Source organism: Homalodisca vitripennis, chromosome 3, assembly GCF_021130785.1.
Source record: "Homalodisca vitripennis isolate AUS2020 chromosome 3, UT_GWSS_2.1, whole genome shotgun sequence".
Classification (NCBI taxonomy): Eukaryota; Metazoa; Arthropoda; class Insecta; order Hemiptera; family Cicadellidae; genus Homalodisca; species Homalodisca vitripennis.
In genome coordinates this window covers 2263767-2291667 of record NC_060209.1, presented here as the reverse complement: position 1 = coordinate 2291667, position 27901 = coordinate 2263767, and the positions used below count along the sequence as shown (strand labels likewise).

Here is a 27901-nt window from a genome sequence, read left to right as displayed (position 1 = left end):
TTTTATTTAATAGAAGAAAAGTCACAATTATCTTATAATTTCATTTCTGTCACACGAGGCCTTTCGACATCAAAGATGCTTTGTTTGAAGGTTATTTTTGACGATGGAAGGATTGTGAAGGAAACACGATTTTTCCGGACATTTGCCATCGTTCAGTGAAACAATAAATCAGTAACACTACGTTTCGAGATCTGCAATCTGATCTCTTCTTCAGGTAAAGAACTAACATGAACGATGGCAAATATCCGGAAAAATCCTGTTTCCTTCATCAAAGATGCCATCGCCAGGTGAGAAAAAAAATTTTTAAATAATATTGTCGTGTGAAAAAAATTGAATTATTGGGTAATTGTAAGTTTTCTTTTATCAAATAATTGAAAATAATATAAAATAAAATTTCCATTTTTATAAATTCATTGAGATAGAGCTGAGAGAACATAAAATACTCAATTCGACTCAAAATTAATTTTCACCTAGTAATGTAATACATTTATACAAATATTTCGTATTTACATTCTAATAATTTTATTGATTTAATTTTTTCAACAGACCCCTGAAAATAATGGGAACATGTATTACAGCATCAATTAATCAATGATTCTAATTATCATCAAGTACTTCTGCAGTGTAAATTGAATTACTTTAAATTCTGTAAATGATTGCTATAACGGTCAGCCACATGAGTCTAAGCAAAGTATTAAAAATTTAATGTTCAACTCAATTCTATGCTTTTAAAAATTAATAGAATAAACAAATGACTATATTATAAAACACGATTATTACCGAAATTTTGAAAGCAAGTACCGTACTCTATTTACTTCCTACAAATAACATTGCAGATATTTGTTTTGTTTATAAATATTATTTCATGTGACTATTACTAAATAATAGTCCAGTGCATTGACAAATAAATTAAAACCACAAAAAATATTTCGAATCAATATATTTATTGTCGAATACATGTTTTCATGTACTTTAAAATCTGTCTTCTCCCCACTCTGCCTACTGTCGGACCCAGAGGGCTGTAAAGTCACGGCCAGTTAAGCAGACTGATGTACCACCATATGCCCCCCTTGTTACATCCTAACTTCACCTATGTTATTTTTGTGTTCAAGTTTTTAAAATTGTTCTAGATAATTATTATAGATCAGTAATAGCCAACATGATATTTTTCCTAAGCATATTACTGAAAATAATACGGAAAAATTAATTAATTCATTAAAAACCGAATAGTTTAAACGCAGAGCGTAATAGCATCACTGACCTTATTATTTAAATTTGTCTGAAGAATCCAGAAACTCGAATATATCTGCTCAAAGCTAGTAAATATTACAAACTATAGTGTTAAGTAATATTTATAATATAGATTTGGGACATTTACTAATATGATGTTCAGGTTAGAACAAATATATTTTAGGGGGAAAATTTAAGTTTTGGTTTACGAAGGTAAATAAATAATTAATGTGGCCCATGTAAAAAAGGCGCATAAACTTAAACCACGTTTTGATAAAACTCCATTAAAAGTTTTTATTGGTACACCCCGTAGTGTACAACAAATGTCATACCAAGTGTTATAAAACTTTTTCAGCTGTAAAATATATATTTGGCATAAAGTATATCTAAGGAAATTAATTCTACATAGATTTTATATAAATCTCCTGATTTATACAAATATGTTATCGAACCATTTTTATTTACCTACAGCATACACCAAAATTTATTTAATATACAAACAAAAACATTATAAATCTTTTTATTATGTTATTATTACATGAGTATTTGGTAAATACGTTATACAATATAAACTGAACAATTGTATCCCGACAATAGACACTCAGCTCTTACCAGATCCAACTTAAAAACCATAATATATATATATATATATATATATATATATATATATATATATATATATATATATATATATATATATATATATATGGTATAACCTCTCTCATAATTGTGATAAACAACATCAAACTAATGATTGGTCATTCTCATTCTTAATTAATGCGGTTTTTCAAATGTAATGTTTTGGACACCAATTTCGGGTTAATAATGACATTTTTTCTGGTGAAATCAACGTTACCTTTAATAGTATATTTTTCTTTCAGTTTTACCACTTTAAAAAATTTAGAATTTATTAACATCCTACAAATGCCGCATCTTGGCTTGTTGCAAGGATTTCACACGTTACATTTGATGTTATTACTTTATGGATTACCTTCATAGTTTAATTTAGGTCTAGAGAGAGATGTTTTTAAATATGACTTTATGGGCCTGGAAAATACATTTCTAGTTTGCCTTATTGATAGGTTCCTAAAGATAGATATTTAATGTGAATTGGATGGCAGCTGCTGAAATGCAAACATCGCAATGGAAGAGTATACATATAATAAATAAAAAATTCTTATAAAAGATATTAATAACTTGTTATTATATATATTATAAAGGTAACAGAAAGTACACCAATATTGTAAAAGATAAAATATCTCAAGAATTATTGATTGAAATAAATATTCGATCAATTGGTTTGTTCAACACAATACTGTTATGAAAATATGTTTATACTTTAATTTTAATTTCGGTAACCTTATTACCATATCCATCCAAAAAGTGAGTTATAAATTTAAAATTATTATAACAACATAGGATGTGTGCGTGAAAAAAACGCACCTCACCCCGTAAGATTCGACTGTATTTCACCGATTTTTTTTTTAATTCTACTTATAGATAGCCATGTAGGAAACGATAAATTGGCATAATAAAAAAATTTTTCAACAAACAGATTACCATCATATACAGTAAGATTTTCACATATAAAACATATAACACTTGTAGCATGACTACAACAACAGATATATCATATTTGATATGTAGATCTACTATCAAAAACAATTTCCAGACCTACCGAGTATTAATGTATACATTAGTAAGATGTTTCAAGAAAGATTTCATCTGTAGGCATTACATTGTAGATTAAACCTTATTTCCAGATAAATAACAATGTGTCCTTAATGCATGTCGAAACATGATATTTAGAATTTAAATTTGGGAACCAACCTCAGAGAAGCCTATTACGCGTTATATAGTGTGAAGTACTCCTGCTTTGTTATATGTGGAACCAAAAGACCAAGGATTTACACACATACATTTATGTTTTTTTTTTATTAATGTTTCTGTCAAATACCATGGAATAAATAGGGAAACGATGCGAGTTATCGCTTTTCATAGCATTATTTATATAAAAGAACCTGCTCATTAGGAAACAACATTGTTTGGAAAGTTTTGACCTACAATTTATTTTTTTCATTAGATGTTCATAGTATAGGAACTTTCGATCTGGGTCGAAGTCATTAACGTCTCAGTGAAGTTGTACATGACTACTTCTGTATCTTAGTTTTTGTAAAGTAGCAGTGAAATTTATTCATAATATAGAGAAGCTTTCTTAAGAACTTTCTCATGCAGATAACGATATTTCCCATATTTTTTTTTGTAATACAATAGTACTTTTCATAAGCGAATTATTCTCATAACTGTTTATTTTATTTGAAAGTTTCAACTGGTTGGATATCCCTTGGTATACCGTTGATCCCCTCATTATATGAATAATGTCTACACCTTTTTATCCTCGTAATTGGATTCTTCATATCATCGCCATCAAACTTCATAAACTATTGAAAATAATTTAATATGCACACAATAAACTAATATTTGTTGAAAATTATTCTACACATAACATAATTGGTTTATTGAATCCTTTAGCCGACTCCTTAAATGCTGTTCTAAAAATTTTCCATTACATCCCTTTAAAAATCCTAAAAAAAATTTACATTAAACCAAAGTCTGATGGTAAAGACTTATCCTTTATTATATAATTTGCACTATCCTACTTCATAAACATTCAGAATTAATTAGCCACCAGTAGGTTTTTAATTTCTTAGATAATTTGGCGAAAAATATTTTATTAGTTTAATTTTAATGCTATTAATAACGCAATTTCTGGAATGTACATTAAATGTCTATATTAAGTGAAAACTGAAATGTGGAAATATATTCACTTCTTCTGAATAGGTAAAACATTTTAAAATAAACCAGGAATGTATGATAGCTCTATTTCAGAGTTATAAAGTGAAATATTTAAAATTTAAAATACCAGATACTGAATTAAAAGAATTTTGATCATTTAAATTTGGGCATAACTTAACTTCCATATCAAATTAACACTAAAATACCAAAAATACGTATTTTTAGATTTTTAAAAAGAATATGAAGTATAACGTAAATTAAAGTAATAAATAAAATGTCCAAATAAATAAAAATCATTATCCATATAGGTATATGGATGACGGTTTTATATTAAAAAGTTTAATGACGGAATTTTGTTTCATATTTTCATATTCAAAAGAGAAATAGAAAAAACTTTGATATTCTTCATTAACAAAAAAAAAGATTTAAACTAACATGTGTCAAATGTACTCCTAAAAGTAATTTAGATCCTCAGGTAACCGTTTCCAAAAGTAACCTTCACTCCAGGATCTGAATTCTACGAAAATAAATGTTATTGCGGGTGGATTGTGCCCTGGGGAAGCCAATAAGACGTCAGGTATTGATCTCAGAGTCAACGCTTGTTGCCTTTAGCCTTTGAAAACCGCTTAGAGATGTGGTTTGCTTGTATTGGGTTTGCTGGCTATACTTTCCACTACAGTTCGGTAGTCATCCACTTGTGTCACTGTCATTTTAAGTAGGCTAGTAGAACGTGGAATACTTGTCAAACCTTGCGTGGCTAAACAGCAAATGCATTCACAGATAATCGCTATATATTCATACTTAGAAAAAGTTTAAATTTAGACACTGGAATTAAAATCTAAGAAAAGACGTTACAGTTTGAATTAAGAAACACTAGAGATCAAATTCATTAATGCTATATTTATTTTTGTACTATGGAAACTGGAACACATTTACTGATAAAACATTTAAATTTATATATATATATATATATATATATATATAAATTTTTTTAGTTTTCTTTCCAGTAACAATCAAGTGTAATTTATCATTTTTATTCAATTCTTTAATCTTTTTTCATCTAAGACATTTACAAATCTATTAGGCAAATGTACTTTATAATCTTCTAAATCTGCAATACTAGTCCAACCATAATTATTTATCTTTCATTCTTTCCAAATTCAAAATTCTATATTTCTTATTTTCTTCTAATTCATTTAACTTCTTATAATCTTTAAATTTACATTCTCCAATATCATTTAACTCTTTCAAGAACTCCATTTAATAGGAATAAATTTTAACTAACAAAAATTATTCAGGAAAAATAATATAAAGTAAAACGTAAAAAAACGTAAAAATCATGGTTATACATACTGTATTATGTATAATCATGATTTTATGTAAGAATTAATATCATATTTTAATTAGATGAAAAAGAAAAAAATTTAAATTTAAAAAACTTTATCTTGAGAATTTAATTTGAAGGGAAAAGATAATTTTTTTACACTAATTTCTTTATATCTTTTCTCCAAATGTAATATAAATTTATCAAAAGTTTCAGGTTAAAACTATAATCAAATTCAATACCCAAGTAATGAAAGAGCAATGGTAATATCTTATCATAATAAATATGTTTATTTATACCAACAAACCTAACATATTCTTTAAATAATGCATTGATATTCTCATTTTCTTCATACGATAATATAAAAGATTTATTCCTAGATCTAAATTCTGTAACAAATTTTGTTTATTTTTTATCTTCATATTGCAATGTACTAAGCAGATTATTCAAATGTGTTAATTTATTTTTACATTTCTTAATCTTTTTCTCATATACTATTAAGTTACAACTTTTACAAACTAGAAATATTTTATCAAGAATTTCTCCTCTATTACCACATTGATAACATTTTGAAATAATTATTTCTTCCACTTAAATGGGGAGTTATTTAATAGAATTATTTATTCCAAGAAAGTACTTTGGCATTAATGTATTTGTTTATATTTCAACAACTGAGATAACCAAAAACCAATGCCCGATGTTTCATGATTATAGAAAATTTATATTATTGTATAATTATTTAGGATATTATGTTTATGATTATAAAGATTATTATGGAAGAAATCGAGATTTTTCAATATCAAAAGAGTATATTTTTGAAGTATTGGAAGGAATGAAAGAGAATAATATGAATTTAGCAAATTATTTTTTTTAATAAAAAAGGTGTTTTACTAAATAGAAGAATTTGACTTAGAATTTTTTTTGTATTAAATGGCTAACGAAAAGATTAACTGTCCATATTGAAACAAATTTTTTTTTTTTGTTTGTCTTTGAATTTGTTTGTTGTCTTTAAGAAACATTTTTATAGACATTATAACTCTAAGTAGCACTTAGAAAATAAAAAATTAAAAGATAATGAATTTAATTATTTGAAAGAGTGGGGAAACAATAATCAAATTTATGATTATGAAAAACTAAATTTAGATAAATTAAAAGAGTTAAAGAATTCATATAAAGAAAATAAGGATAATCTAAATCTCATTATTCAGAAATTAAAAGATATAGCAATAAAATTGTATCTTCGAAAGATTGATGATCTATCACGAGAAACTTTAATACATAATATTTAAAAAGTTCAAAAACGTCCAAATCGATTAGGTTTAAGAAATACTAGATATCTTCAAGATTTAGCAAGGAAGAATGGATTAATGATTAGTACAAAAACTAGAAGAGAATTAATTAAAGAATTAAATAAACACTTTGAATTACAATAATATTTTCCAGATTCAAAAGAAAATATTATTGATATTCAAACAATATAATCTAAGAAAGGACATTTTAAAGAATTTATTCTTTCTAATTCAGATGAAAACATTGTTGATCTTTCTCCATATTTAGAATCCCAAAGAGACGAATTGAAGAGATTAATTGAAAATATGTTGCAAGAAAATAAAAATATTAAAGGTCAAATATGTTTAGAATGTGAATATGAAAGAGAATTAGTAGACGGCAATCATCAACCAACATCAATGTATTTTCAATTAAAGACAGAAGATATTTTTAATGTTGATGATTTTATTTCAAGTCAATTCGAAAAAAATAACATTACGTGAACAGAATAATCAACCAAATGCAGGATCTGGATGGACTTTAAAAAGATGTAAACAACCTATTTTAAGACTTAATAAACATAATTCTTTAAGTTCTGGTTCTTATATTGAGTTACCTAGAGAAATACAAAATAAAAAAACTTGTGTTAATTAAAAAAAATGATAATGATCAATTGTGTTTTATTTATGCAATTAGGTGTGCTGTAGAAAGACCTAAAGTCATCCTGAAAGAATTAAACAATATCAGATTTATTTAAGAAATTAAATATATTATGGATTCGACTATCCAATATCACTAAAATATATAAAAGCTTTTGAAAAAAGAAGTTTTAATCCTAAATTCAGGTATCCAAAAATGTCAATAAATATCTTTAGTTATGATAAACAAATAAATATAGTTCCGTTACAGATATCAGAAATTTATGATGCTAAGTTAAATATTGATTTATTGTATGTTAAGAATGAATATAGATCTCGTTATGTTTTAATAACAGATTTAAATAAATTAGTAAATTCTCAAGCATCAAAAAATCATAATAAAAAGTTCATATGCAGAAGATGTTTAACACATTTTTATAAATCTGGAGATTTAAAAGATCACTTAGAAATTTGTTAACAACATGAAGTATGTAAACCAATAATGCCTTTTCTAGGCCAAACTATAAAATTCTTTAATCGTAAAAATAAAATTTTACAGCCTTATGAAATCTATATCGATTTTGAGAGAATTTTTTTAAAAATTCCGACATGTAAAAATAGTCCTTTAAAATCAACAATTACGAAGACTCAAAAACATATGCCATATGGATTCACATTATATCTAGTTTCAAATGTAACAAATAAAAAATATTAACCAATATGTTATAGAGCCAAAAATGACAATGATTTAATAAATGTTCCTATGAAATTGTTCGAAGGTTTTAATAAATTGTCAAAATATATAGCTAAAAAATATAATTATAAAAACTAATTAATTTAACCGAAGAAGAAGACAATTCTTTTAAAACAACAAAAATTTGTCATATTTGTGAAACTGAGGGTTTTGATGATGAAAAAAGAATAAAAGTAAGAGATCACTGTCCTTTAACAGGAAAATATAGAGAAGCAGCTCATAGTACTTGTAATCTAAATCTTAAATTTCCTCAAAATTTCCAGTTTTCTGTCATAATATGAGTAATTATGAAAGTCATTTATATATAAGAAAATTAGCTAAACAATATGGGAATGTAGATTTAATTGCAAATACTGATGAAAAATATATAAATTATTCTGTAAATTCTGGTTATGAATTGGAATTTAACAATGATAATAAACCTACAAAATTCATAAAATTCTCATTTGTTGATACATTTAGATTCATGGCTTCTTCTATTGCACATTAGCAAAATATCTTAAAAAAAGTCGATTTCAAACATACTAATAATTTTATAAAAGATGGTAAAATATTGAATGACATTTTAGAAAGACATTCAAATGATGAAGACAAAATATTTGAAATTCTATCAGGAAAAGGTATATTTCCATATGGATTCATTGATAATATTGAAAAACTTGATTATACAGAAGAGTTAAAAATTCAAGATTTCTATACATTATTAACAGATGAAAACATTTATGGTAAAGATTATCAACATTATTTAAAAGTTTGGAATAAATTAAAAGTTAAAAATCTCGGAAATTATTCAGATTTATATAATATTCAAGATGTTTTATTACTCGCTGATATATTTGAAAGTTATCGGAAAATATGCTTAAATTGTTATAAGTTATACCCTGCTCATTATCTAACTGCTCCAAGTCTTGCTTGGGATGCTATGTTAAAAATAACAAAAATAGAGCTTCAATTAATCCACGAATATGATATGTATTTGAATTATTGGAAACTTTTTTCAAGTATATTCTACCAGAAATTCACACGAAAACTAAATTTAAAGTCAATGATCATGTAAGAATTGTTAGTAAAAAGCAAACATTTTCGAACAAATATAAAACAATTGGTCAAGAGAAATCTTTGTGATTTATCAGATTAATAACACAGATCCAGTAACTTATAGTATAAAAGATTTAAATAATGAAGACATAACAGGAAATTTCTATGATATGAATTGAGAAAGTCAAAGCTTTAATTTTTTATGTATAAATGGAGGCTTAAAAGAAGTGTATAATTTGTCAAGAATATAAATATTTTGAAGAATTTCATAAAAATAAGACTGCAAAAGGAGGATTAGGGTCTATGTGTAAAGATCGTCGTAGTAAATATGAGAGAGAATTATACGATAAAATAGAAAAATTAACGTTAGAAGAGAAAAAAAATGTTGCTTTTGTAAAGACATTAAGTATATTTCCAAATTTTACGATTGGCATTATAGTAAAGATAAAAAACATGAATATTGTAAAGATTGTGCTAAAAGAATTATTCAAAAATGTCAAAAGAACCCGACTCTTTGGGAGTGTGGACGAATCATTCAATGGTTACCTTATCTTCAAAAACATTTACAGACAAAATATCATAATTCATAATTAATCATAGTTTAATTAGTAACTTGTAATCTTAAATAAATTGTTGTTTGACACTCATTATTCAATAAATTAACTTCAGAGTCTTGTATAGTCAGAACGATTGTTTGAATTCTTTTAATATCTTTTGTAATTGGAATATAATCGATTTCATTCGGTTTTTCATTGAATTTTGATCCATAAGCAACATTTGGGTAAAATGTGTACAATATTTCCGATTTCGATTCTTTGTGTAGATGTTCGGTATGATTTTCGAAACTAGGTTCAACGAGATTACAATGTACATCAATTACATCAAACGGTCTAAATTTTGGAGTTTTATTTCCTAAATATACCTGATTTGGCTCAAATGTTTCTTGAACAAACCCTAATAAATCTACTATAATTGCTGAAAACATTATTCTTACTGGTGATTTTATTTGAATTTTGTTAAAGAGATAATTTTTTTGCATTTCAAACTTGTTTTCGTCAAAGTTTACAGATTTATCTGATTGTTTGAATGTTTTCAGATAATCTTTAAAGGAGTTTTTTATTTGATCAAAGGTATAATATCCTTTGTTTAAACCATAGTATTTTGTTATGTTCTTCTCTCTAAATCCTATACAATATGGAGACTTTCACTAATATTTATTAGAAAATTATCAGAATAAAAACTATTAAACCGATAAAATAATTTAATTCTTCACCTAAATAAATAGGGTGTACTAAGTTTAAAACTAATTTAGAGCTTTCTGAAGTCAATTTGAACAGTTTCATTTTCGTTATTTAAATGGAGAAATTTTTATAGCAAAAAGATCAGATAAAACTTCAAACGTTTGAAGAAAATAAGAAAGATCAACCAATCAGATTGTTAATTGTTGGTTCAAGTGGATGTGGAAAAACAACTGTATTATTGAATTTCATCTACAATAGATTAATTCCCTATTCAAATTTATATGTTTTTAGTAAATCGTAAGAACTAGATGCATACAAAAAATTATAACAAAGATTTGAAAATATTGAGAAAAACTTAAGCAAAAAGATATATCACATTTTTATAATGCTTCTGAGGACATAGTTCCATTAAGCGAATGTAAACCAAATTCTTTAATCGCTTTCGATGATTGTATTTTAGAATGTCAAGACGTTATTAAGGAATATTTCGTAATGTCCAGTCATAAAAATATCTCTTGCATTTATTTTTCTCAATGCTTTTCAAAGGTTGATAAACAAGTTATAAGACATAATTTGAATATGTTGTGTGTTTTTAAGGAAGATTACAATTAAGATCGAGAAAGATTTCAAACAATTATGTGGGATCTGTTATAAGCTTTAACCACTTGATTGAGTTATGTGATAAAATTTGGAAAGAAGACTACGGATTTTTAACAATTAATCTAACTTCGAAGCCTAAAAATGGTAAATGTTTGAATAAATTTTCTAATATAAACGTGTAATAATCTCGTACGTTTTCACGTTCCACGTTCATGTTTTACGTTCCACGTTCACGTTCCACGTTCACGTTCCACGTTCACGTTCCACGTTCACGTTCACGTTTCATAATTTTTCTAATTAAATGGTGAACGTAACTTCTGAAGAAGCGAAAAAACTTGATCAAATCGAAAAGAAATTAATCAAAGAATTTAAAGAACAGATTAGAATAGATGAAAAAAAAACAAGAATTTCCTCAAAAAATTAATCAACCTGTAACTTCTGCAATCAAAAATTTAGAAGGTAAAATTAAAAATGTTTTAAATGAAAATAAAAATATGATGGATTTAATTCCAATTGTACAACATTTTGCTGATAATTCGATTCCATAATCTGAAGTAGAAGAATTTGAATTACCAAAACTACCATCTTCTACACCATTTAGACCCCAAATCATTAAATATTTTACAGTAGTTGAACCAATACGTCCTGGGACAATGGAGACAATAATTGGTGAAATTGGTACGAAATTTCTTCCTAGAGCAAAAGATGATAAATTTGGTTTTTATTGGGATAGAAAAAAGAAAATTTTTATGATTGGAAATTTACCCGTGAATTTTGAAAATATTGATATAATAATTAATGAAAACACGTGTCAAGGTACTCAAGGATTGTGGAGATTATTAACAGACAATGATGTTCCACGAGTTTATTTATATTCCGAAGAAGATTTTAAAAAGTATACCGAAATTTTATGGAAATCTGATTTAATTTACAAAATTAATGATCCATCAACTGAAAAGCCTAAATCAAGTAGAGGTAAAAAATATATGAATTTAATTAAACCAATTTGGGAAAAACGAATCGAAGGATCTGGTGTAAGAAAGTACAGTGATAATAAGATTGAATACAGATATATCGACGATTTGACAAAACTTGATGGAATTATTAATTATATTTATGCTCAGGAAAAGGCTGGAAATAACAATTTTTTGAACGAAAAGAAAGCAATTAAAGATTTTATTTTGAACAAACTTGATGAAATGATTGAAAAACCTAAAAAAATGAATTAAATATTTAAAACAAATTTTTCTTAAAATAAGTTATCCAATTTTGATTGAAGGTTGTGGACTTTTGAATGATTTTATTAAAAATTTACCTTTTGAATTACACGTACCGGGTTATCAATATCTGGGGCCTGGGACAAAGCTTGAACAAAGACTAAAAAGAGGAGATCCTGCTGTGAATAAATTAGATCAAGCTGCAATGGAACACGACGTTTTTTATGCAAAACATAGAGAGACAAATTCCAGACATATAGCAGATAAAATTTTTCAAGATAAAGCAATGGATAGATTTTTATCAAAAGATGCTAGTTTAGGTGAAAGATTTGTTGCACTTCCAACAGGTGGAGCAATGTTTTTGAAGAGCAAATTAGGAATGGGTATCGAAGAGAACTTGAGATTTTAGCTATATAAATGGAGGTGAACGTAAATTTCAGTAAAAATCTGAAAGAGAATATAAAATCCGCTTTTAAGAAGAAAATACATGTTAGTATTCAGTTTAAAATAGACCAACTAAAAAATGGCGAAGATAAGATATTTTTAACAAATAGACAATACAATAAACTCGAAAAACATTAGAAAACCAATAAAGGAACCAGAATAGAATTATCTTATAATTAGTTGAAAGAACTTAAAAATGGTGGACTTTTGAAACATTTATTAGATTTGGGAGAAGATATTCCAGTTGTTAAAAATGTTGTCCCATATGTTAGAAAAGCTGCTCCAATTGTAAAAAATGTGATTCCTATTGTTAGAAATATTTTAAATTGGTTAGATAAAGAGTTGGAAGATGTTACAGGATCTGGATTAGATGAAAAAACTTTGAATTATGTTAAATCAAACATAAAAAAAATTGAAAGCAAACCATTAAAATTCGGGGAATTGGAAGAAATCTGCAAAAACATTAAACATTTTAGAGGAATTTTCATGAGAGATACATTACCTGAAAAAGTTAAGAAATTTGAATGTGGAATTGAGAATTTAGACTCGATTATGGGAAGTGGAACGCATTGGATTTACTATTATAAAAATGATAAGATTGCGTATTGTTTTGATTTGTATGGAAGAATTGAGGACAAACCACCGAGGGAATTGTTAAAATATTTGAAAAAATCAAACCTTTATCATAACGATTCTCAAATTCAAGACTATAAAGATCCCCCAATTTGTGGTCATTTATGTGTTTTTGTTTTGAATGAGTTGACTGATGGTAAAGATTTTAAAGAAGTTGTTAACAAATTATTACTTAATAAATATGGATTCACAAAATATTTTTGACGTATTTGGTACACAAATTAAAACAGAAAGTATTCAAAATGTAGATAATAGTTTGAATTTTGATAGTTTCAGAAATGAGTTCGATAACAAGTTTGAAAATTTATTACAAAACCTTCCAGATTCAGATATTTTTGCTGTCGAGATTGAAGATTTTAAAGCAGAATATGATAACAAACTTGCAAATTTTATTAGTTCAAATGAAGTTGCTGATGAAATAAAAACATTGAAAAAAAATTTGAAGTTGGTGCAAAAAAATATTTACCAATTTAATGTATCATATTGAAAAAGCTGATAAAATTACTGAAGCGATCAAAGTTGAAAAGAATTATGTTAGTTTAGCTAATAAAAAAAAAATTATGGTTGCCTGTATAGTCGGTTTTACGGGCGAAGATTTTACGTGACAACGTCTTTTTCTCGGTAGAATATTTATTGATATGAATATTATTAAATTGCACAATAGGAACAAGGAATTGAATGAAAATAAGAATTGCACAAATTTTAACTATAGAAATATATTTTGTTTATTAAAACATTGTACATAATTTGAAATTAATTAAAATTTGTTATTGTAAATGGTAAAGTTGAATAAAACATTTACTAAAATTGGAATTTGAAATTCTTGCTAAACACAGTTAAATTCTAACTCCGCAAGTGGTGATTGGTCGGTTTAGTTCGTTTGTTTGGTCGCACTGTTATGACAGGTTAGAGGTTATAATTTGTTATTTTAAATGTTTGACTAGCAATACGCGCTGTTTCTTCTCAATCGACTGAATTACGATTGATTGCAGAGTGATTTAAACTAATAATTTACTTAACACTATCAACATTTGTCAATAGTATGACATAACCTATAAACTCAGTTTCTCAACTTTTGTGTCAATCTAACAATTAATCAATCAATCATAGTTTACGATAATGAAATATCAGTGTACAATTATTTACCTTTATTGTTGTAGTTGTTGTAAATGACGAACCTAAGCACTCCACATTTTCACGAATAAACATAGTTATCTGCTTTATCCCGTGCGGCGGACCCACAGTTATCTGCTTTATCCCGTGCGGATCCCGTGCGGCGGACCCACTGGACGGGCATCGTAACGTTACCGGGCGTTACACTTTTTCATGAGTGACTCCGAGCCGCAACCTAATTTAAGACGTTGTCACGTCAAAAAGAACTGTCGGTGTTCGACCTGGTATTGACAAACATGATGTTGTTGTTAAAGAACAAATTTTAAAACCTCTAAAATTATCAGAAAACATCGATATTGTTGATTTACATGATCCGAATGTTAAAAATTCCTTAGATTTTAAAGGAAAGAGACTTAGCAGCGTTAGTAAGGGAATTTATCCGTTTGATGTTATCATAAAAGAACAATTAGATGATCATATTAAAATGTTTGTTGAACTGAACCAAAATTATGAGAATCATAAACAACATGTTAAAGATTTTACAACAGAAGTCTACGAAAAACTTGAAGAAAGAAGTAAAAGATCAGTAGACGATGTTGGTGAGATTGAAGAAAAAGTTATAAAACTTGCGTAAGACTTTAATACAATAAAAATAATGTTAGTGAAACAGTTATAAAAATTCAGGAAGATTTTCATACATATCATGAAAAGATTCGTGAAGGATTAAAAGGTAATGGTAAATTACTTGAAAGAAAAGATGATAAACACTCTTTATATCTTGATAAAGTAAATAAACTAGAAGATAACTTTAATAAATTTAAAGAAGATGTTAATAAAACTTTTGAAAACATACACAACAGATTTAATGGATTAGATGATTATGATGAATAATATTAAATTTTTCCTTTATAAATGGCACTCATATATTGTGTGAGGTGTAAGGCAAAAACTGCAACAAATCATATAAAATATTACGCAAATATCAATGGAGTTAAGAGAATATCTGGAAAATGTGCTGAATGTAACACTAAAAAGAGCCAATTTATAAAAACTTGATTTTGAAATTTTTTCCTAATAAATAGAGATGGCGGAACATTACAGTGCTTTCGATCTTTTTATAATGCAACACGAAAGAGATTTCAAAAAAGAACATTGGGATGATATTTCTCAAAAATATGAATTATCCGAAAATATGATGAGATGATACGTAAACAAATTGAATTGGTATAACATTGCTAAATATCAAACTTTATCATCAGAGTTCATTAAAGAAAATATTCATTATCAATAAAAAGATCATATGTTTGTTCTTGGTCTCTATCAACACTTGAGTACAGTGGAACTTGGATAATTCGAATCTCAAGGGACCAATAAAAAAATTCGTATTATCCAAAAATTCGAATTAAAAAAGTTAAGAATTAAAGGCTTAAAATAATGACACTTCACATCTTTGCTGAAAACCTATATTGAAAATAACATGAGTGGTTGTAAATGTATGTTTTTATGTGCATTTATACTAAGCAAAGTATGGTAAAACAGTGCAAAATTGAATCATGAATTATCTAAAAAATACACAATTACAGTATATGTTTATCAGTAAGAGAAAATAAGTTGAATGGTGATAAGGAACATAATACAGTACAATATTATTTTTTCCAAAGAAGTCGGAAATCTTCACTTGTTTTCTAAAGTTAAGTCTTTAAAAGATTCTGCCATATTCGATGAATTGAAAATAGACTCATTTACGTCATTTTTACTTTAAAAAAAACGTCTAAGTTCCATGATGTGATGTGCTGCTGCGGCCGCACTCGGAACGTTTATTTCTGCCCTAACTGATGACTCGCCTTCTTCGTCACCCGATGAAATGTCGCCATCTTGTTTATTGTTGAGCACTTCAGTGATGATCTCCGCGTCTGTTATCTCACCACATACTGCAACATCTTCATCCACATTGACAAAATCTTCAAACGAGATGGCAGGGTCAGTAATGACGTCCTCCTAGCCGTCAACTGAAGGTACCGCTTCCGCTATAATGTCGTTGGCTTTTTCAGCGTCGTCCTCCTTTTTTAAAAAACCAGCCTTTTTAAAGCAATGTTTGATCGTTTCGGGCGCTACTTTGTCCCAAGCTTTCTTGCACATACGAGAGGCTTGATGAATGTCTAACTTGATTTTTAGGGCGTCATCTTCAGTCAGTAGTCTATGCACTCAACCAATAAACGTCTGTAAAACTGATTTAGATTTTTTATGATCCCCTGGTCCATAGGCTGGACAACCGAAGTCATATTGGCAGGGAAAAAAACCACTTTAACATTTTCCATTACTGGAATCGTGTTGTGCGCAGTTCAGTTGTCTATAAACAAGATAACTTTTCGTTTTTCTTTTATGAATTTTTTGTCTAAGTTCAACAACCATTTCTCAAAAAGGTGACTGGTCATCCCAGTTCTTGCATTGTTCACATACTCCACTGGTTTAGATTGTACGTTCTTGAAACAACTGGGACTAGCCGACTTGCCAATCATTAGTAAAGGCAGCTTTTCTGATCCATCCATGTTTGCACCAAACAGGAGAGTAATTCTCTCTTTACTCAGCTTCCTCCATGGCATTTCTCTTCTTTAAATGCGAGTGTTTTGTCAGGGGTGCATTTGAAAAAAATTCCCGTTTGATCAACATTGAAGATGTCCCTTTCGTCCTGATCCTGAATCATCTCCTCCAAATCTGATTTCCACTTTTTGGTTTCTTGTTGATTAACGCTTCCAATTTCACCACAAAAGGATTTCAACGAAATTTAGTTGCGATTTTTGAAGCCGTCAAGCCACCCTGAACTATCCTTAAAATCTTGTTTCCCCAATTCAGTAGGAAATTGTTCAACTTTGCTTCTTATGAGAGGACCACTCACTGGAATCTTCTTATCCCTATTGTTTGAACCACTTTAAAACACAATTGTCCAAATCTGGATTTTCTGGCTCCCTTAACCTTTTCCGGTCTTTAATGTTCTCACTTTCACTCCCGAGAATTTTTTCTTTATTCTTTAAGTAGGTGGGCAATGTGTTAGGAGGAATTCCAAAGTTCTTGGCAATCCCGGATTTTTTCTTAACCCCCTTCTCTACTTCTTTGATTGCCACTATTTTCTGAGCCAAAGACAGTTTTGTATGTTCGAGGATTACGAGGCGACGACATGGGAGTGGAGTGGGTGGGGGTGGAGTGGTCTTGCAGGCAGCGCAACTTGTACCAGTCGCGATGAGTCACATCTACAACACAATAGGCGCGGAAGCATAGGGCCGAGCCGGCCGGCCGGGCGGGAGGGTGGCTAGATCTGTGTCCAATGGCCTTGAAGCAAGTGCCTTGTGATTAGAAAGAGTGCAGCGTCTTTTTGCGAATCTTTCCACTTTAAAATCGGCATCGGGTTCGAACAAAAAGTTCGAATTATCCAAAATAAACTTCGAATTAACCACGATATTTTTGCATTATTTATATATAAAATGCTAGGGACCAATATAAATATTCGAATTAAAGAAGATTTCGAATTATAGAAGTTCGAATTAGCCAGGTTCCACTGTATAAAGTTTTTGGATGAAAATAAAGATACAGTTGATTGGAATAATATTATAGATAGTGGTTACTATCCTGTGCAGATTTTATTTAAATATGTGGCCGAAATTGCAAAATTTAAAGAAGAGAATCCTGAATATGATGAAATTGATCACTAATAAATAGCATATATTACATTTTTAATTATACGCATTATTTTATTAAAACTTTATTTCTTTTAAAAAGTATGAATAAATTTTATTAAAAATTTAAAATTTTTTCTATATAAATGGCTGACTACAGAAGGTTTGCAAATGATATTGAGAGAGCAGAGTTTAAAGATTTTTTATCCAATTTAGTAAACAACATTTGAATGAACCGAATAAAAGAACTGAGTTTAATATTGATTTTGGAGATAATTTTTGTTCGTCTAACTTCCAGTTTTAAATTTCTGGAACTTTAACAAAACAAGATGGTCAAGCATATCTTGGAACAAATGATTTCAGATTAATTGATAATTTCGTGACATTTTTATTCTCTAAAATTGAAGTAAGGAAACACAATAAATTGATAGAAGAAATTGAAAATTGCTGTCAATTAAGTACTATTAAAGGAACCATATCTTATTCCAAAAGTGATGTATTTTCTAACAGTTTTCAATCAACTTTTAAATTTGGACAATAATGAAGCGGTCGGTGATTTAGCACATTTCGGCTTAGGTTTCTTTGAAAATGTCAATTTTCCAATCTACAAAGGTGGATTTTACATTAGTTTTATAAGAGCTGAAGATGATGATGATATATTAAAACCAAAAACTGGAAATAATATGCCAGTTGATGGCAAAATTACATATAACGAGTTTTCCATTACAGTTCCGATGATTGATTATAAAACCATGAGTAAAATTAGGTTGATTGATGAAATTAAAAAAAGTGAAAACATTATGTTTAATTTTCTAGATTGGCAATGTATTGAAAAAAAGGTATTACTGGAACAACTTATTCGTTCGATATCACAAATATTTATAGAAATATATTCAATCCAATTTTCGTTATTATAGGTTTTTAAACAGATATACAAAATAATCAAGAAAAAAATCCTTCAAAGTTCGATAGTTTGGATGTAAAAAATATCAGAGTAAAATTGAATGGTTCTTATTATCCAGATGAATTACAAAATTTAAAAATTTCCGGAGGTCTTTGCAGAATTATGTATCAGATGTATCAAGATTTTAAGAAAGTTTACTACAAAAATATGGAAATATATTACAATCCCAAAGAATTTATAGCAAATAGACCCATTTATGTCATTGATACAACAAAGAGTTTGACAAATATTTCTGGTTCAAAGAACGATATAATTATCAATATGGATTTTCAAAATGCTGTTACAAACGCGATTTGTTATGTTGTAGTTGTTTATGAGAAATTTTTATCATATGACGTGATTAAGAATGATATTAGAGAAATTCAGTAAAATTTTAGAAAAAATCGTCTTATTTTCTATATTATTCATTGGATAATTTTACAAATTGTTAAAGATATTGATAAAAACATTGAATGTACATTATATAAAGAAATATTGAAAAATAGGGATGATATAAAGAAAAATCTATTTCAAGGTCATCTTAGGGGTTGGACCGGAAGTGATGATTTAAAAAATACTTTAATACTTACTGATACTATATACCAAATTTCATCAAAAAAGCTTCAATAGTTCTCGAGATATAAGCGTTTTAAGATAAGTGATGTTTGGGGTATATTTTGAAAATGTTGTTATTTTCATGAAGTTTTTAGTAGAACTCGCTTGTTTTTGAAGTTTCAGATTTTTCTGATTATTTTTTATATTTTTTATAAATATTATGAAATAATGGATGATTTCACCCTTATGGATAAGTTAAGTCAAAAGAGTTAAGTATTTAATATATGTGTACCAAATTTCATTAAAATCGGTTGAGTGGTTTTTGAAATATAGAATTATTAATAAACTTGTAAACTAGCACTCCTAATTGTAAAAGTGAGAACTACTTATACAGCAGAGATATAGCTTATAACTTTCTAGACTCTCCGTAGCTCAGTTGGTAAGACGCTTGACTTCAAAGCCTGAGGTTCTGGGTTCAAATCCCAGAGCTTTAGGCGCGCTTTTTATTGAGGAAAACATGGTTGTCGTTCAGTGGTTGGGGACAAGTCTTTACACGAGTGGCCATAGTGAAATGACTACAGAACAAGCCGAGTAATGACAATGTGGTTGGCGCGCCATTTGCTTCCTCACCTTTCCACTTCATTCCTTAATTACTACTCTTCCTTGATTCGTTCATTCCTTCTCTTCCTTAATTCGTTCATTACATTCATCATTCACATCGTTCATTAATACAAATTACACTTACAAAACACACGACAGAAATTCCCTAATTGCATCTCTCCATCAACTTCTACACAGTAGTTACCAAAGAAAATTGAGACTTTAAAAAAAACCAGAGTCCAAGACCCGAATAAAAGCTCCTAGACATTAACTTGGTTGGACAGTAGCAGTGCAGAGCCAAGGCTCTAATCAATAGACACCGTGGAAGTTGAATGTGATGTCATTCCCCATAGCACAAACACGCACACTAACAACACTACACCAAAGACACAATCATTCATTTTGTTAATCAACAAAGTAATATGGTTAATATTGTATAATAAAGATATTTTCATTACAGAGCATCAAAATATAGAATTTGGAATTTGGAAAGAATGAAAGATAAATATGGTTGGACTATTATTGCAGATTTAGAAGATTATAAAGTACATTTGCCTAATAGATTTTTAAATGTTTTAGATAATAAAAAGATAAAAGAAATGAATAAAAGAGATAATATATATTTAATGGTTATTGGTAAAAAAATTATAAAAGATAAAGAATGTGTTATGATTAAATTTGTTGAATAAGATAAGAATAATAATTATGGAGTTTTTAGATAGTAAAAATCATTTTAATATGAATATGATTATTTATAACGCTTTTTTAATTCTTTTATTACAATTTCTTTTGTTATTTCAAATTCAAAAGGTGAATCATAAAAATTTAACGTAAACCATGAAATAATGAATACTTTTTATAAATTTTGATGCTCCCAAAAAGTTATTAAATATTCATATGGTTCTTTAAATTTGTATATTTGTAATGTTTTCTTGCCCAATAATATTTTTGGTAATTGAATCTCACGAAATTCATCATAGTAAACATAATTGTACTATAATTTGAATAGCAAAATTAAGCCATTCCTATGTAACTCAGTGCTTGAAATATAAGCTATAGTATTTCTAGTTAAATAATGAAACTTATAGAAACGATCAAAAAACCTCAAAAAAATCTATGAAACTTCTCTGATTGTTAAATTGTGTTAAATTTACTTTCAAAATAGTCTATCATACATTTTAATAATGCTGCTAACAATGGCACATTATATTTATAATTTACTATTAAATGTAAATGTTTCAATAATTCTTCCTTATTTAAATATGATATCAAACGATGTTTTACAAGTTCTGGTAGTTTATTAAATACATTATTACCCTTATTCATACTTTCTGTAAATTCCATAAGTTGAACAGACATTGGGGAGTTCATTTTTAATTACTGAGACAACCTTGACTATTTAGTAAGAAAATTTATTATTTAGAAAAATATTATTCATAAACTTTGTTATATTTGATAAAATTTCACTTCAATTAAATTAAATACTTATAAAAGATTAAACATACTCACATTCTTAAATTAATTTATTCCATCCATATACTACTTCTGGATTATATATATATATATATATATATATATATATATATATATAAGTAGATATTAATATGTCACTCCTAGGACACTTTTCGGGACTATACAATTTGAAATAAAAATACGGTCTAAGGTCAATAAATAGATCTATGAAAATAAACAGTAAACCAGTTTGAGGACTTTTAAAAATCAAATAAAAATATACCTTCTAAATGCAATTTTGAATCATTATAGTATAACTTCATGGATGGAATAAATTAATTTAAGAATGTGAATATGTTTAATCTTTTATAAGTATTTAATTTAATTTTAAGTGAAATTTTATCAAATATAACAAAGTTTATGAATAATATTTTTATGAATAATATATATATATATTATTCATATATATATATATAAGTGGATATTAATATGTCACTCCTAGGACACTTTCGGGACTATACAATTAGAAATAAAAATACGGTCTAAGGTCAATAAATAGATCTATGAAATATAATATGATATGATAATATAATATGATATATAAAACGTTAAACATTTGTATTTATTAGCAACGACAGAGGAAAATACATTGTTCAAAATAATAGAAACTCTTACGACGCCCTATGAGAAAAGTGGATATCAAGTAAACAATTATATTTTTTTTACGTCCATCTCTAGACCTCAAAAAAATTTATATGGTTTCTGGATTAAAGTCTTATAAAATGTTTACTTTGTTTTCTTGAATTCAGTTAAGTTATATTTCCTAACGTATCCATTAAGTCCAAACGTCCCGTAAGAATGATAACAGAAGGTTTTAGACAAACACTCATGTAAAATATACTACAATCTTAAGACATTTAGCGAATTGTTCCAAGATGCTCGTTATGCGATTACAAATCAAATATAAATGTTAAAATTGTTTTAAATAGCCAAAGATTATAAAACATTTAATTTCTTTGTTTTAAGATTTGTTTTAGAATATGGAAGGATTTTGAAGGAAAACCGATTTTTCTGGTCATTTGCTAGCATTCTGTGATTGTATTTGTATTGTATTTTATATTTGGATCGCATTGAATCACTGAACGATTTAAAATGTCCAGAAAAAAACCTTTTTCCTTCATTAAATTTATAGTTTTTAATGTTCTGAAATCTCTAGAACATTTCCAGTTGCACAAATTTTAACTACCATTATTGAGGAACCTTTTTATTTTCCGATATTAGCAAAGGGTGTTGTACAATGCCCTTATGCATGGAATTCTGATTTTAAATCTGAGTTATTTTTTATACAATAATAACCCAAATATAATAATGCACTATACACACATATTTTTGAATTGTACCGTATTATTTTGATCTGTACAAACGAAAGTAACATTATAGCATGTAATAACGAATAAGCCCTCTGTGAAGGGGTAGTGTTCGTGTTTCCGTATCTGACAAAGGGACGACCCGTACGCAAGTCTGAGGGTTTTAATGAGATTCCACAATCATTTTTACTGGAGAGGAAGAGAAGGAAGGTGAAGAGATTGTGGTTTTAATAACTATCTTGTTTTTTCAACTTATAATTTTAGAAAATTTCTCTACTGAATTAATTTTGCACACATTTCAACTGAGTTACTGACTAGAAGTTTTATAATACTTCTATGTAAACATAACGCTTTAGTTTGCAACATTTGGTATTTAAAATCATGTAGTTTTAAAAATTTTACCTCTAAAATAAGTTATGACGATCAATAAAATTAAAGTTTGTATTTATTTTTCTAATCAAAGGATATATTTCCGTTATTTTAACAATTTTAAAGAACCATGTTGCTATTAAGTATACTATTAGGATGAAATATTATATTTGGCTTATATGTAGTAATTTTATTTGTAAAAAGATATTCAAATAGGTTTATCTTCACCATCCTAAATTTAAACTGCAATAATGCTTATGCATTAGATGTTTTAATATTGCAATCAAGCAATTATTTACAATCATCCTTTATTTATTATAAGGCAGGGTACTAATCTTACATTACTTGTCGTGGAACAGGCATCTCTGAGGTTGCCTTAAAAATGTCTAATTTAAAGTTCATTATTATTTCGAGATGAACTGATATACATACAAATATCATGCAGAAAAGCAATTTTTACATCCTTCGGCAGACACAGAGAAACTTACATTTGATTGGTGTCAAACACACTCAGCCAAATTCTGTGGTTGTATATGCAATAACATACAATTTATTCATGTCCATGAGGAAATTACTTTCACACAGTTAAACGTCCTACTGACAACATCTTTCTCGACATATTGACCACATTATAAATTCTTATGTTTATAATAGATGAGGTTAATTAAAATTGGTCAAATAATTATAGTTCTGATCGGTAGGTTGGGAACTACAACACATTAACAAGCTGAAAACATATCTTGCCACCTAAATTTATGATATCCTACATTATACTTAATTTTACTCTATGAATCAAAATTTTAAATTTTAAATGATTTGAAAGAATATATACAGAATATACATGATATACAAAAAAGAAACATTATACGAATCACTGAGGAATATTATATAATGTATCAAATACAATACATGAATCAAACACTTCAGACAAGAATATGCATGTATATATAAGTAGATATTAATATGTCACTCCTAGGACACTTTCGGGACTATACAATTTGAAATAAAAATACGGTCTAAGGTCAATAAATAGATCTATGAAATATAATATGATATGATAATATAATATGATATATAAAAACGTTAAACATTTGTATTTATTAGCAACGACAGAGGAAAATACATTGTTCAAAATAATAGAAACTCTTACGACGCCCTATGAGAAAAGTGGATATCAAGTAAACAATTATATTTTTTTTTACGTCCATCTCTAGACCTCAAAAAAATTTATATGGTTTCTGGATTAAAGTCTTATAAAATGTTTACTTTGTTTTCTTGAATTCAGTTAAGTTATATTTCCTAACGTATCCTTTAAGTCCAAACGTCCCGTAAGAATGATAACAGAAGGTTTTAGACAAACACTCATGTAAAATATACTACAATCTTAAGACATTTAGCGAATTGTTCCAAGATGCTCGTTATGCGATTACAAATCAAATATAAATGTTAAAATTGTTTTAAATAGCCAAAGATTATAAAACATTTAATTTCTTTGTTTTAAGATTTGTTTTAGAATATGGAAGGATTTTGAAGGAAAACCGATTTTTCTGGTCATTTGCTAGCATTCTGTGATTGTATTTGTATTGTATTTTATATTTTGATCGCATTGAATCACTGAACGATTTAAAATGTCCAGAAAAAAAACCTTTTTCCTTCATTAAATTTATAGTTTTTAATGTTCTGAAATCTCTAGAACATTTCCAGTTGCACAAATTTTAACTACCATTATTGAGGAACCTTTTTATTTTCCGATATTAGCAAAGGGTGTTGTACAATGCCCTTATGCATGGAATTCTGATTTTAAATCTGAGTTATTTTTTATACAATAATAACCCAAATATAATAATGCACTATACACACATATTTTTGAATTGTACCGTATTATTTTGATCTGTACAAACGAAAGTAACATTATAGCATGTAATAACGAATAAGCCCTCTGTGAAGGGGTGGTGTTCGTGTTTCCGTATCTGACAAAGGGACGACCCGTACGCAAGTCTGAGGGTTTTAATGAGATTCCACAATCATTTTTACTGGAGAGGAAGAGAAGGAAGGTGAAGAGATTGTGGTTTTAATAACTATCTTGTTTTTTCAACTTATAATTTTAGAAAATTTCTCTACTGAATTAATTTTGCACACATTTCAACCGAGTTACTGACTAGAAGTTTTATAATACTTCTATGTAAACATAACGCTTTAGTTTGCAACATTTGGTATTTAAAATCATGTAGTTTTAAAAATTTTACCTCTAAAATAAGTTATGACGATCAATAAAATTAAAGTTTGTATTTATTTTTCTAATCAAAGGATATATTTCCGTTTTTTTAACAATTTTAAAGAACCATGTTGCTATTAAGTATACTATTAGGATGAAATATTATATTTGGCTTATATGTAGTAATTTTATTTGTAAAAAGATACTCAAATAGGTTTATCTTCACCATCCTAAATTTAAACTGCAATAATGCTTATGCATTAGATGTTTTAATATTGCAATCAAGCAATTATTTACAATCATCCTTTATTTATTATAAGGCAGGGTACTAATCTTACATTACTTGTCGTGGAACAGGCATCTCTGAGGTTGCCTTTAAAATGTCTAATTTAAAGTTCATTATTATTTCGAGATGAACTGATATACATACAAATATCATGCAGAAAAGCAATTTTTACATCCTTCGGCAGACACAGAGAAACTTACATTTGATTGGTGTCAAACACACTCAGCCAAATTCTGTGGTTGTATATGCAATAACATACAATTTATTCATGTCCATGAGGAAATTACTTTCACACAGTTAAACGTCCTACTGACAACATCTTTCTCGACATATTGACCACATTATAAATTCTTATGTTTATAATAGATGAGGTTAATTAAAATTGGTCAAATAATTATAGTTCTGATCGGTAGGTTGGGAACTACAACACATTAACAAGCTGAAAACATATCTTGCCACCTAAATTTATGATATCCTACATTGTACTTAATTTTACTCTATGAATCAAAATTTTAAATTTTAAATGATTTGAAAGAATATATACAGAATATACATGATATACAAAAAAGAAACATTATACGAATCACTGAGGAATATTATATAATGTATCAAATACAATACATGAATCAAACACTTCAGACAAGAATATGCATGTAAGAAACACCCGTTATACGAATCGCTGATAAATATCTTATAGTGTCTCAAATACAAGATTTTCAGACAAGAATATGCATGTAAGAAACACCCGTTATACGAAACGCTGATAAATATCTCATAGTGTCTCAAATAGATGATCTTCAGACAAGAATATGCACGTAAGAAACAGCCGTTATATGAATCGCTGATAAATATCTCATAGTGTCTCAAGTACATGATCTTCAGACAAGAATATGCACGTAAGAAACAACCGTTATACGAATCGCTGATAAATATCTCATAGTGTCTCAAATACATGATCTTCAGACAAGAATACGCATGTAAGAAACAACCGTTATACGAATCGCTGATAAATATCTCATAGTGTCTCAAATACATGATCTTCAGACAAGAGTATGCACGTAAGAAACAACCGTTACACGAATCGCTGAAAATATCTCATAGTGTCTCAAATACATGATCTTCAGACAAGAGTATGCACGTAAGAAACAACCGTTACACGAATCGCTGATAAATATCTCATAGTGTCTCATATACATGATCTTCAGACAAGAGTATGCACGTAAGAAACAACCGTTACACGAATCGCTGAAAATATCTCATAGTGTCTCAAATACATGATCTTCAGACAAGAGTATGCACGTAAGAAACAACCGTTACACGAATCGCTGATAAATATCACATAGTGTCTCAAATACATGATCTTCAGACAAGAATATGCATAATTCAGAACGGTAAGTAATGGACAACATGTATGTATATAACGTAGAAATTATTGAGATGTAACAGATCTATTATATTTTCAATGTCGTTACAAATGTAGAGTTTTTAGTGTGTAGTGACAAATCTTACGTTATTAAATCAAGTTATCATTACTTACATATTGACTTGTAATGTATTCAGAATAGATACCTGAAAAAATAAAACATAATAAAAATCTTAAAGTAATTACCGTATATACTGTATACAAATAAATTATTTATTGAGTGAGGTAAACGAAGTCAACTGAGAAAACTTCATTGAACTTTAGAAAAATAATAGAAATGTATTTTGTTTAGTAATGTTGAACAATTAACACTGTCAAGGATCACTAGTATCAACTTAGCTTTCCGGTCTACACTAAATAGTATCAACTTTTGTTCTTTTATAATGAGATTAAGAACCCTTCTGTTCGAAACGAGTTGTTTACATCAATGATGAGATTACTGAAATGTGGTATAATCGTACAGGGTAAATTTGGAGCTCACCCATTAAGCTGTACATCCCTCACTACCTGTTAGTTGTCATTTTGTTCTTTTACAATGGGATTAAGAACCCTTCTGTTCGAAACGAGTTATTTACATCAATGATGAGATTACTGAAATGTGGTATACTCGTACAGGGTAAATTTGGAGCTCACCCATTAAACTGTACATCCCTCACTACCTATTAGTTGTCATTTTGTTCTTTTACAATGGGATTAAGAACCCTTCTGTTCGAAACGAGTTAT

At 28.0% G+C, this 27901-nt stretch overlaps 1 protein-coding gene across 2 annotated transcripts in view; it reads right to left on the bottom strand.

The window, feature by feature from the left end:
• LOC124356532 (leucine-rich repeat-containing protein 24) overlaps positions 1-27901 on the bottom strand; it is a 341675-nt gene that overhangs the window by 210935 nt on the left and 102839 nt on the right. The gene's annotated exons all lie outside the window — the stretch shown is intronic.